This window comes from Hyaena hyaena, unplaced genomic scaffold (assembly GCF_003009895.1).
Source record: "Hyaena hyaena isolate Hyena2069 unplaced genomic scaffold, ASM300989v1 scaffold_477, whole genome shotgun sequence".
NCBI lineage: Eukaryota > Metazoa > Chordata > Mammalia > Carnivora > Hyaenidae > Hyaena > Hyaena hyaena.
Window position 1 is genome coordinate 841,259 of NW_024081112.1, and position 9,262 is coordinate 850,520.

A 9,262-nucleotide genomic window follows, 5' to 3' on the forward strand; every position below is an offset into this window, starting at 1 on the left:
AAAAATGCAAAAACATATTAATGTAATATGGTTGCAAGAAGTTTCTATAAGTGATGGTCTCTTTTTCACTTGCACTATACTGAGGCTGAGAAATGACAGCCTATTAACTAGAAGTTCTTTCCTAGTCACTATACCTGGCCTTTAGGGTGAGTTTGTATTAGTCCACATGAAAGAGCTGTGGATTGGACAGCTGAAATCGGCTTTGAAGAAGCCAAATGGAGAGACTATTGCTAGCAGAATTTCAAATTCAGGTGGATGCTTGTTAGTATGCCCTTTCTGCAGGGCAATTTGGCAATATGTTTAAGAACACTAAAACTCTTTGACCCAATGATACCCGTTCTGAGAATTTATGTAAAATACATAATCAAAGACGCACATAAAGACAAATGAAAGAAAATTTTTTTAAAAATTTAAGTTTATTTTTTTATTTTGAAAGAGAGAGAGAGAGCGAGCGCACAAGCTGGAGAGGGGCAGGGAGATTGGAATCAGAATCCCAAGCAGGCTCCATGCCAGCACAGAGCCAGATGTGGGGCTCAAACTCACAAACTGTGAGATTATGACCTGAGCTGAGATCAAAAGTCAAAAGTTTACCTGACTGTGCCATGCAGGTGCCCCATGAATGAAAAATTTTTATGTGCCATTATTTACATTAGTAAAAACTTATAAATAACTTAGATATTCCACATAATAATGAAATGGTGAGCTAGAATATGATGTGGTCACATAACAGAATAATATGCAGCCAGTAAAATCTTATTTTCAGATTGGGAAAAGTTCACAGTATGCTAAATGTAAAGATAAACTCTACAAAAAAAAATGGAGTATGGGGGCGCCTGGGTGGCTTAGTCGGTTAAGCGTCCGACTTTCGCTTAGGTCATGATCTCGCGATTCGTGGGTTAGAGCCCCGCATCGGGCTCTGTGCTGACTGCCAGCTCAGAGCCTGGAGCCTGTTTCAGTCTGTGACTCCCTCTCTCTCTGACCCTTCCCTGCTCATGCTGTCTCTCTCTCTCTCTCCTAGAAATAAATAAAAATATTTTTAAAAAATTAAAAAAAATGGAGTATGATTCAGGGTGCCTGGGTGGCTCAGTCGGTTAAGCATCTGGCTTCAGCTCAGGTCATAATCTCACAGTTTGTGGGTTCAAGCCCTGCATCAGGCTCTGTGCTGACAGCTCCGAGCCTGAAGCCTGCTTCAGATTCTAGGTCTCCCTGTCTCTCTGCCCCTCTCCCGCTCTTGATCTGTCTCTGTCTGTCTCAAAAATAAACAAATGTTAAAAAATTGTTTTAATGGACCATGATCCAAATTTTATAAAAAACAATTTACATAGGAAAAGAAAAAAAGGAAGAGAAATCTATAAAAGTATCAACAGTATTTTTCACTTTTAAATTGAGGGACGTTTTAAAAAATTTATTTATGACTTTCAATATCTATCACCTTTTTGTAATGAACAGTATTATTTCTACTAATAGGAAAAAAATAAATTAAAACAAAATATGTAGTTGCTACTCCTTGATTACTATTCCTGACTTTAAGCCTTGAGTTGGAAAAGGAGGAAAGTTGGAAAAAATTTTTGATGGGACATTATGTCCCTATTTTTAATTGCTGCCACTGATTTGGAAAAAGAGGCCCTCCAACGACAGACACCAAATACTTGTTGAAAATGACAAAGATCTGGGGCGCCTGGGTGGCTTAGTTGGTTAAGCGTCCGACTTTAGCTTAGGTCATGATCTCGCGGTTAGTGGGTTCCAGCCCTGCATCGGGCTCTGTGCTGACTGCCAGCTCAGAGCCTGGAGCCTGTTTCAGTCTGTGACTCCCTCTCTCTCTGACCCTCCCCTGCTCACGCTGTCACTCTCTCTCTCCTAGAAATAAATAAAACATTAAAAAAAAAAACATTAAAAAAACCCGAAAATGACAAAGATCTGATTACAGACATCCCTTTCCTTATTTTTCTGCTAAATTCAAGAATGTAACAGTGATTCTTTCCAACATTAAAAGTCCATTTCCCATACTGAAGGAACTTTAAAAAGTTTTATTTTGGAAGAATTATAGACTTATAGGAAGCTGCAAAGATAATAGAGAGATCCGTTGTGCTCTTCACCCAATTTCTTCTTGAAGCAACTTTTAAACATGAATTATTTGATGGATTTAATTTCTTTATTCTAACAGTCTGAGATTCATGCTGAGCATCAGTGTCGTACATTGTAAAGACATGTCCAGCCCCTTTGGTTTCTCTATTTTGAAAACAGTATAATAATTTTTTTCCTAATTGCCTATGGTTGACCCTGAGTCAGATGCCGGAAAAGAAATCTCAGCCTATTATGTTGCATACTTTCTTCTATCATGTGGAAGTGTGCATGTAAGATACAGTTACAGTTCAAGAGTGCATTTGTGCTACCTTACCAGATACTGGCAATTCCTCTGTTCAGCTTAGCTCTCTGTCTCTTAGGAGACAGAGGGCACAAAAGAGTGTCTTCATTGATAAAAACCTCTCTCTCTCGAATATAAGGTGCTGAGGTTTCAGCATAACTTAAAACAGTGAGGATTGAAAAAATAATACTTTGAAATGACAGCTGTGTGATTATGAGATTAAAATGAAGCAAAAAGATAAAACCTGTTTCTTTTGCCAAATTGCTAATGGTAAAAGCACCACAGCATGGAGGTGACACTCTGGAGTCACAATGATGGGATTAAATTATGGCTCTGCCACTTATGAGCTGTGTGGCCTTAGGCAACTTTCAGTTCCTTAATTTCCTTGTCTGCCTGGCCCATAGTAGGCACTGGAGAAGTATTAGCTATTGTTTCTGTTGTAGAAATTATAAACAGTTAATTCACATACTTTGAGATTCCTAAGCACCTTGCTTATATAATTCAGGAATTTATTTTTTGAGGCATTTGAGAAGGATTCTATTTATTAATTCTTAAAATGTTTGGTAAAATTCAACAGTGAAGCCGTCTGGTCCTGGACTTTTATCTGTTGGGAGATATTTGATTGTTGAGCCCATCTCCTTACTAGTAATTGATCTGTTCAGAATTTCTGTTTCTTCATGATTCAGTCTTTTTTTTTTTTTAATTTTTTTTTTTTTTTATGTTTTATTTATTTCTAGGAGAGAGAGAGAGACAGCATGAGCAGGAGAGGGTCAGAGAGAGAGGGAGACACAGACCGAAACAGGCTCCGGGCTCTGAGCTGGCAGTCAGCACAGAGCCCGACGCGGGGCTCGAACCCACGAACCGCGAGATCATGACCTAAGCGAAAGTAGGACGCTTAACCGACTAAGCCACCCAGGCGCCCCTCTTCATGATTCAGTCTTGATAGTTTGTATGTTTCTAGGAATCAAGGGATCTTTTTAAAGTCATTTTAATGACTATAAAGTTGCGTATACAGCATGATACTGTCAATTACAAGACACCATGATACATTTCAATTTTAGGCTCTAGCAAATGATTCTATACAGTCTCTGGTGTACACTTCTTTTTAAATGATTGGAATTCTCTTCTTTCAACATGTATGTCCAAGTGCCCAGCTGACGCAATCTCCTGTCTAATACTTGTGTTTGTCTCCCATAACTATTTAGACTTTTTAATATTTTTATGTTCACTTCATGTAGATGTTGAAAAATTCTTTGGGAGTAAATAAGATGAGATTATTGACCATGGGGCTACCACTTTTCAGGTCTGGAGCCCAGGATGGGAATAATTTGGTTTTGGCTATCCAACGGAAGGAGTGCCTACACTGCAAAAAAACTACTGTTATTTTTGCCAAGGTAAGGGAGGAATTGTCCTGATCCACATAAAGGCATCCTGTGAGTTAATTGATTAATTCAGTTAAAAGTAGAAGAAACAGCTAAGTGCCAAATGTATGAGTACATGTTAGAAAAAAAAACACCTTGGCTACAAACTCTTTTTAAATAGAAAATATCAGGATTCATAGAGTTTTCAAATGTTCTGATGTGCTCCAGCATCTCTTAGTTTTCAATTAGCAATAATTGCGCCTTGGATAAACCTCATTGGCTACGATACTGCCACTGAGCAAAGCTAAGCATCCCTAAGAAATATTGGGGCGCCTGGGTGGCTCAGTTAGTTAAGTGTCTTTCTCTTGATGTCAACTCAGATCTTGATCTCAGGGTTGTGAATTCGAACTCCACAACTCTGGAAGCCTATTTAAAACTATTTAAAAACTCTGAAGCCTATTTAAAAAAAAATAATGAAATGAAATAGAATAGAATAAGATAGAATAAAATAAATCACAACTAGCAGAAAACCTATGACAGACAATTGCTTCCCATGCTACTAAATACAACCTTTACTATTGAGCCTGAGAAAGTGTTACCTTTAACCAGACAATGATTTAACTTATCCTTTGCTACTCTCTGTAGATTATTTAGATGCTTTGTTTCCATTTTGACTTCAAGAGAATTTTTTTCTTTTCTGATAGTGTATTCATAAAGATTAGGGTTAGAAAATGTTAACTAAAAGTGAAAATATCTAACAAAACTTACTGCAATCAATATAAATAGCCCTGAATTATCCCTCACCTGTTTCTTCTCAAAGCCGTTTATTCCTTGAAAACTGCAGAATCTAGACCTGAAAGAAAGGACTTTAGTACTTTTGTCATTCAATCTCATTTAGCAGTTAGGGGCATATTTTCTATGTGTCTTAGTTTCTGAAAATGGATATAGTACAATTGTAAAAAAAAAAAAAAAAACCATGACTCAGATAAATAAGAAAACAAACATGGATCAAAAATTTTATTTAACTTGGTAACTAGTGAGGGAACCAGTTGGATATTAAAACCGATATGAAGAGCCATTGAGAAACTAGATTTATATAGACAATCTAATTGATTTCTTTCTTAAGTATAAGATTGTTTAGCCCTCAAGCAGGACTACATATCATAACCTATGGGGTTCTGTTCCACTGGATAGAAATCATTTGCTTTTCTACAAGACAAAAATCATTCCTCGTTATTCGTAGATTCCGTATCTGCACATTTGCCTACTCGTGAAAATTTATTTGGATTTTAAAAATCAATATTCATCATGTTTTCATGGTCATTCGAGACCATGCACAGAGCAGAAAAAAATTTGAGTTGTCTAACGTGAACATTCCCAGCTGAGGTCAAGCAAAGTGACACCCTGCCTCCTTGTTTCAGCTCTCACATTGTAAACAAGTGTCCTTTTTGTGGTTTATTTAGTGCCACGTGTTTTGTTTTGTTTTTTCTTGTTTGTGCTTTTTGGTTGGTGATTCCTCCGTTTATTTATTTATTTTTTTGATTCCTCTGTTTAAAATAAGCCTCAGGCACAGTGCTAAAATGCTGTCTAGTGTTCCTAGTGCAAGAAAGCTGTGATATGCCTTATGTGTGTACAAGTTTTGTTCAGATGTGAGTTATGGTGCTACTAGCCAAGAGTTCAATGTTAATGAATTAACTATATATACAATATATATATAGTTCAGTGTTCATGGTGACTTATGAATATCACTAGTGGGAATAATAAGACCTGATTATATCCACAAGTAAATCTCTGCCCCTGCAGAGTTATAAAATAGACCTGTAAATAGTAAGACAAGCCTAGGCCTTCACCACTAGAACACCTGTTACTCTTCCGCGTATTTCCAAATTTCGGGCATTTCTAGTAATATTTAGTTAGCTTTGTAAAATGCCTTGACCCCACTAAAGTTTTCTGCTTTTCCCTTAAGTTGCAAAACAAAAAGCAGGGTATACTTCCATCCTTACATTTTGACTAGTGCTGTGTGGAATGCATTTTTCCCTCATTCTAACTCCAGAATTGCTTTCCAACATTCATAAGTCAGTTTCCTGTGCTTTTAAACGTCATTCCTTTAAATACATGTTAAGCTGTTGCGCACTCACTCTTAAATCCTTCCCTGCTATCTCTACTTTTGGGAAATCTTTTATTTCAGTTATACAGTTATGATATCATTACTTTGCTCCTAGCCCAAATGTGAACGGGTGATTCAAACTATGATAATCTCCCTGGATTTGTTTGTTTTTAGAAGCTTCAAGGATCTAATTTAGGAAGCACTATTAATGAGAAGAGCCACTGCTATAGTAGCACCAGAAGAGGTTTCATCAAGCTCTGTCACTCACTCCAGTAGATGTGTGATCGCGGGTAAATCATCAAATTGCCCTGGCTCTCAGTGTCCTAATCTCTCTCATCTCTGAACGAAGTTAATAACTACCTAGGCTTCCTACCTCCCACTATTGTTTCAGCAGCCAGCTTTAAGTGCATAAAGCAAACAAGGTCCATCCTAGTCCCAGAGGTCAGGGGACTAGGTTAGAGGTCAGAAAGTAATGTTTAAGCTGAAACTTGAAGAAAATAAGGGGAGAGAAGGAGTAACTTAGGAAAAGGCTCTTCTGGAAGGCAGCGTGTCATGCTTGGGGAACTGCAAACCCGGGGTGAGACTGGATTGGGATGTGGGTTCTGTACCACCTGCTTTCTACTAATTGTGAATATTCTTCAATCCATTCTTCTGTTGAACAATTTAAAACAATCATGTTTATTTACATAATAAATCCCCTATTATGTGAACTTTCCTGGCCTCTTTTGCATTGTTCTCCATCTTAAAATTGTGATATAAACTTGAGGAGCTCTTAATCAAGCTTTTCCAATTCCCATCTAAGGTCATCAATTTTTGCTTAAAGTTGATGAGTATTTGTATTTTTCAGCCAAACAGGAGTAAGAATATGTAAAAAGAAAACAAGTAGATCCCTGACATCTTCTACAAAAAGTCAATGAGTGGTCATAAGATTCTAACGGAATTTCAAGAATTCCCTGTGACATAGGGAAGGTTTTGATCCAATTGTATTTGATGTGGCAAATTACAAGCACATTTAAATCCAAAAGAGATCAGAGCAGGTTGAAGCTGGCCGAGTTATCCACTCACCCTTCCATCCATCCATCCATCCATCCATCCATCCATCCATCCATCCATCCATTTATTTCCTTTATGCCTCTCAACCCTTTGTGTGTCTTTCACCCATCCCCCACACCTCTGGCAACCACCAGTTTGTTCTGCTTTGTTTTCTTTAAGTGGCTAACTCATTTTAATGAGCAAAGTTTTGCCTCAAATTCAGTAACGTGGGTGCATAAGCTTAGTGCTGCACTGACATGAACTGGATTACTAAGGAAACTCCAAGCCTTCAGAAAGAGCTTTCAGTCAACAATTAGGAAGTTGTGTTACCTTGTGAAAGGTGAGCCTGCAAATTCAAAACAAAACAAAACTGTTTAAACATCTGGCCTCACAACTAATCATACAACACTTTTAAAAGCATATGGGCATGAATCAAGCTGGAGACACTGGGCCTGATATCAGAAAGCACTGTTTAAAAATGGCTCCTTCTAAGAAAAATCTGAAAGCAAAAAAGAGAAAGCTTTCATTAGAACCATGAAACTGTTTCAAAATCTTACCAAACCTATTTTAAACAAGAGTCATTTAATGCAACATGTGCTTACTATGAATGTCTTTAGACTATAAACCAATTCCTACAGTGTTTAACAAAGTTACATACTGTTATCTGTGATAAATATGGTAATCACAGCTGAGAGGAGATTATACAACTGCATCTTACCACATCATCTTATTTTGTTAGAAAAATATTCTTCACATGTTATCAGTATCTTATATGAAATGTTTTAAAAACGTGTCACATATAGGGGTGCCTGGGTGGCTCAGTTGTCTAAGCGTCTGACTCTTGATTTTGGATCAGGTATTGTTCCCAGGGTTGTGGGATTGAGCCCCGTATTGAGCTCTGTGCTGATCATGGAACCTTCTTGGTACCCTCTCCCCCACACCCTCCTCTCCCCTGCTCTCTTTCTTTCTCTCTCTAAAAAAAGGAGTCATATATGGGAACAAAGCCAGTTTTGAGATATAAAATGATACCTCAAAAAATGATATCTCAAATTATAAAATATGAATTTCAGTTACAAGATGTGACTATTCTGTGATGAAGTGTTCATGATGCTAAAATAACTATTTCAATTCAAATCAATTTATTTTATAAGGAAACGAATGCAAACTTTCAATTAAGGGATATAAAACATACAATAATACCATGTAAATTAAAAGGCAAGGAACAGTATACACTAGCTTTTTCTGGCTATGTTCTATCTACATCCAAAAAGCTTAAAATATTTTACCATAAAAGTCACATTATACAATTTGGCTATTGCAATAAAAAATGGAAAGTAAAATGTCATGTTATTCTACCAAGGCGAATATACTAATTCCACAAATGAACATACTGATTGCTTATTACACTTAGCTCTGAGTCTCCTGTCAGCCAAAAAATAAAAGAAAATGCAAGTTACATAATTCTTACCATGACCAAAGGAAGCATATTATTTCTTCACGCACTCTTTTTTGATACTAAATTCTAAAAGGAAGTGGAATTAATTTTTATTTTTTATTTTATGTATGCTAGGATATTTACATACACAATAAGATTTAATCATCTCAGTCAGCACATATTAATCCATTTTCCATTCTATGAGATATAGATTCAAATCTAGGGCTGCTTAGTTCCAAGGTTTATGCTTTTTCCACATTTCCCAACCACTTTGTAGAGAACACTTAATTATTTTAGTATTTGTTTATTGCACACAGCACTTTAAACTCTGTAAAGGATCAGGATATATCTTAAGGACTTTACTGGAAGCTCAGAACAATTCTCAGAACCATTTTTTTAAAATGTTTCTTTTTGAGAGAGGGAGCGTTACCGGGGAGGGACAGAGAGGAAGACAGAGAATCCAAAGCAGGCTCCACGTTGACAGCAGTGAGCCAATGTAGGGATCAGAGCCACAAACTTGGAGATCATGACCCAAACCGAAGTCAGATGCCTAACTGACTGAACCATCCAGCAGCCCCATCGGAACCATTCTATTTATTTTAATGTTTGTTTGTTTTTGAGGGGGGGAGGGGCAGAGAGAGAAGGACACACAGAATCCAAAGCAAGCTCCAGGCTCTGAGACGTCAGCACAGAGCCTGACACAGGGCTCAAACTCCTGAACCACAGGATGGTGATCTGAGCTGAAGTCAGATGCTTAACTGACAGAGCCACACAGGTACCCCCCACCCCACCATGTTTTTTGTTTTTTTTTTAAATGAGAACCATTCTTATGATAACTTCTATTTAACGTCTGTATATATTGAGGACATACATTTAAAAAATGACTTAGTAAGTTTCTGTTCTGGGTAAGACAAACACAATTCACTTTGTTTCACCCACTGAATATAACTGTAAGATCTAGA

The 9,262-nt window shown here is 37.2% G+C and overlaps 1 non-coding gene across 1 annotated transcript; it reads right to left on the bottom strand.

The window, feature by feature from the left end:
• Positions 1–3,893: 3,893 nt before the first annotated feature.
• On the bottom strand, positions 3,894–4,032 carry LOC120246701. Its single transcript, XR_005532108.1, has one exon. It is a non-coding gene; the product is annotated as a U4 spliceosomal RNA (small nuclear RNA).
• Positions 4,033–9,262: the final 5,230 nt, after the last annotated feature.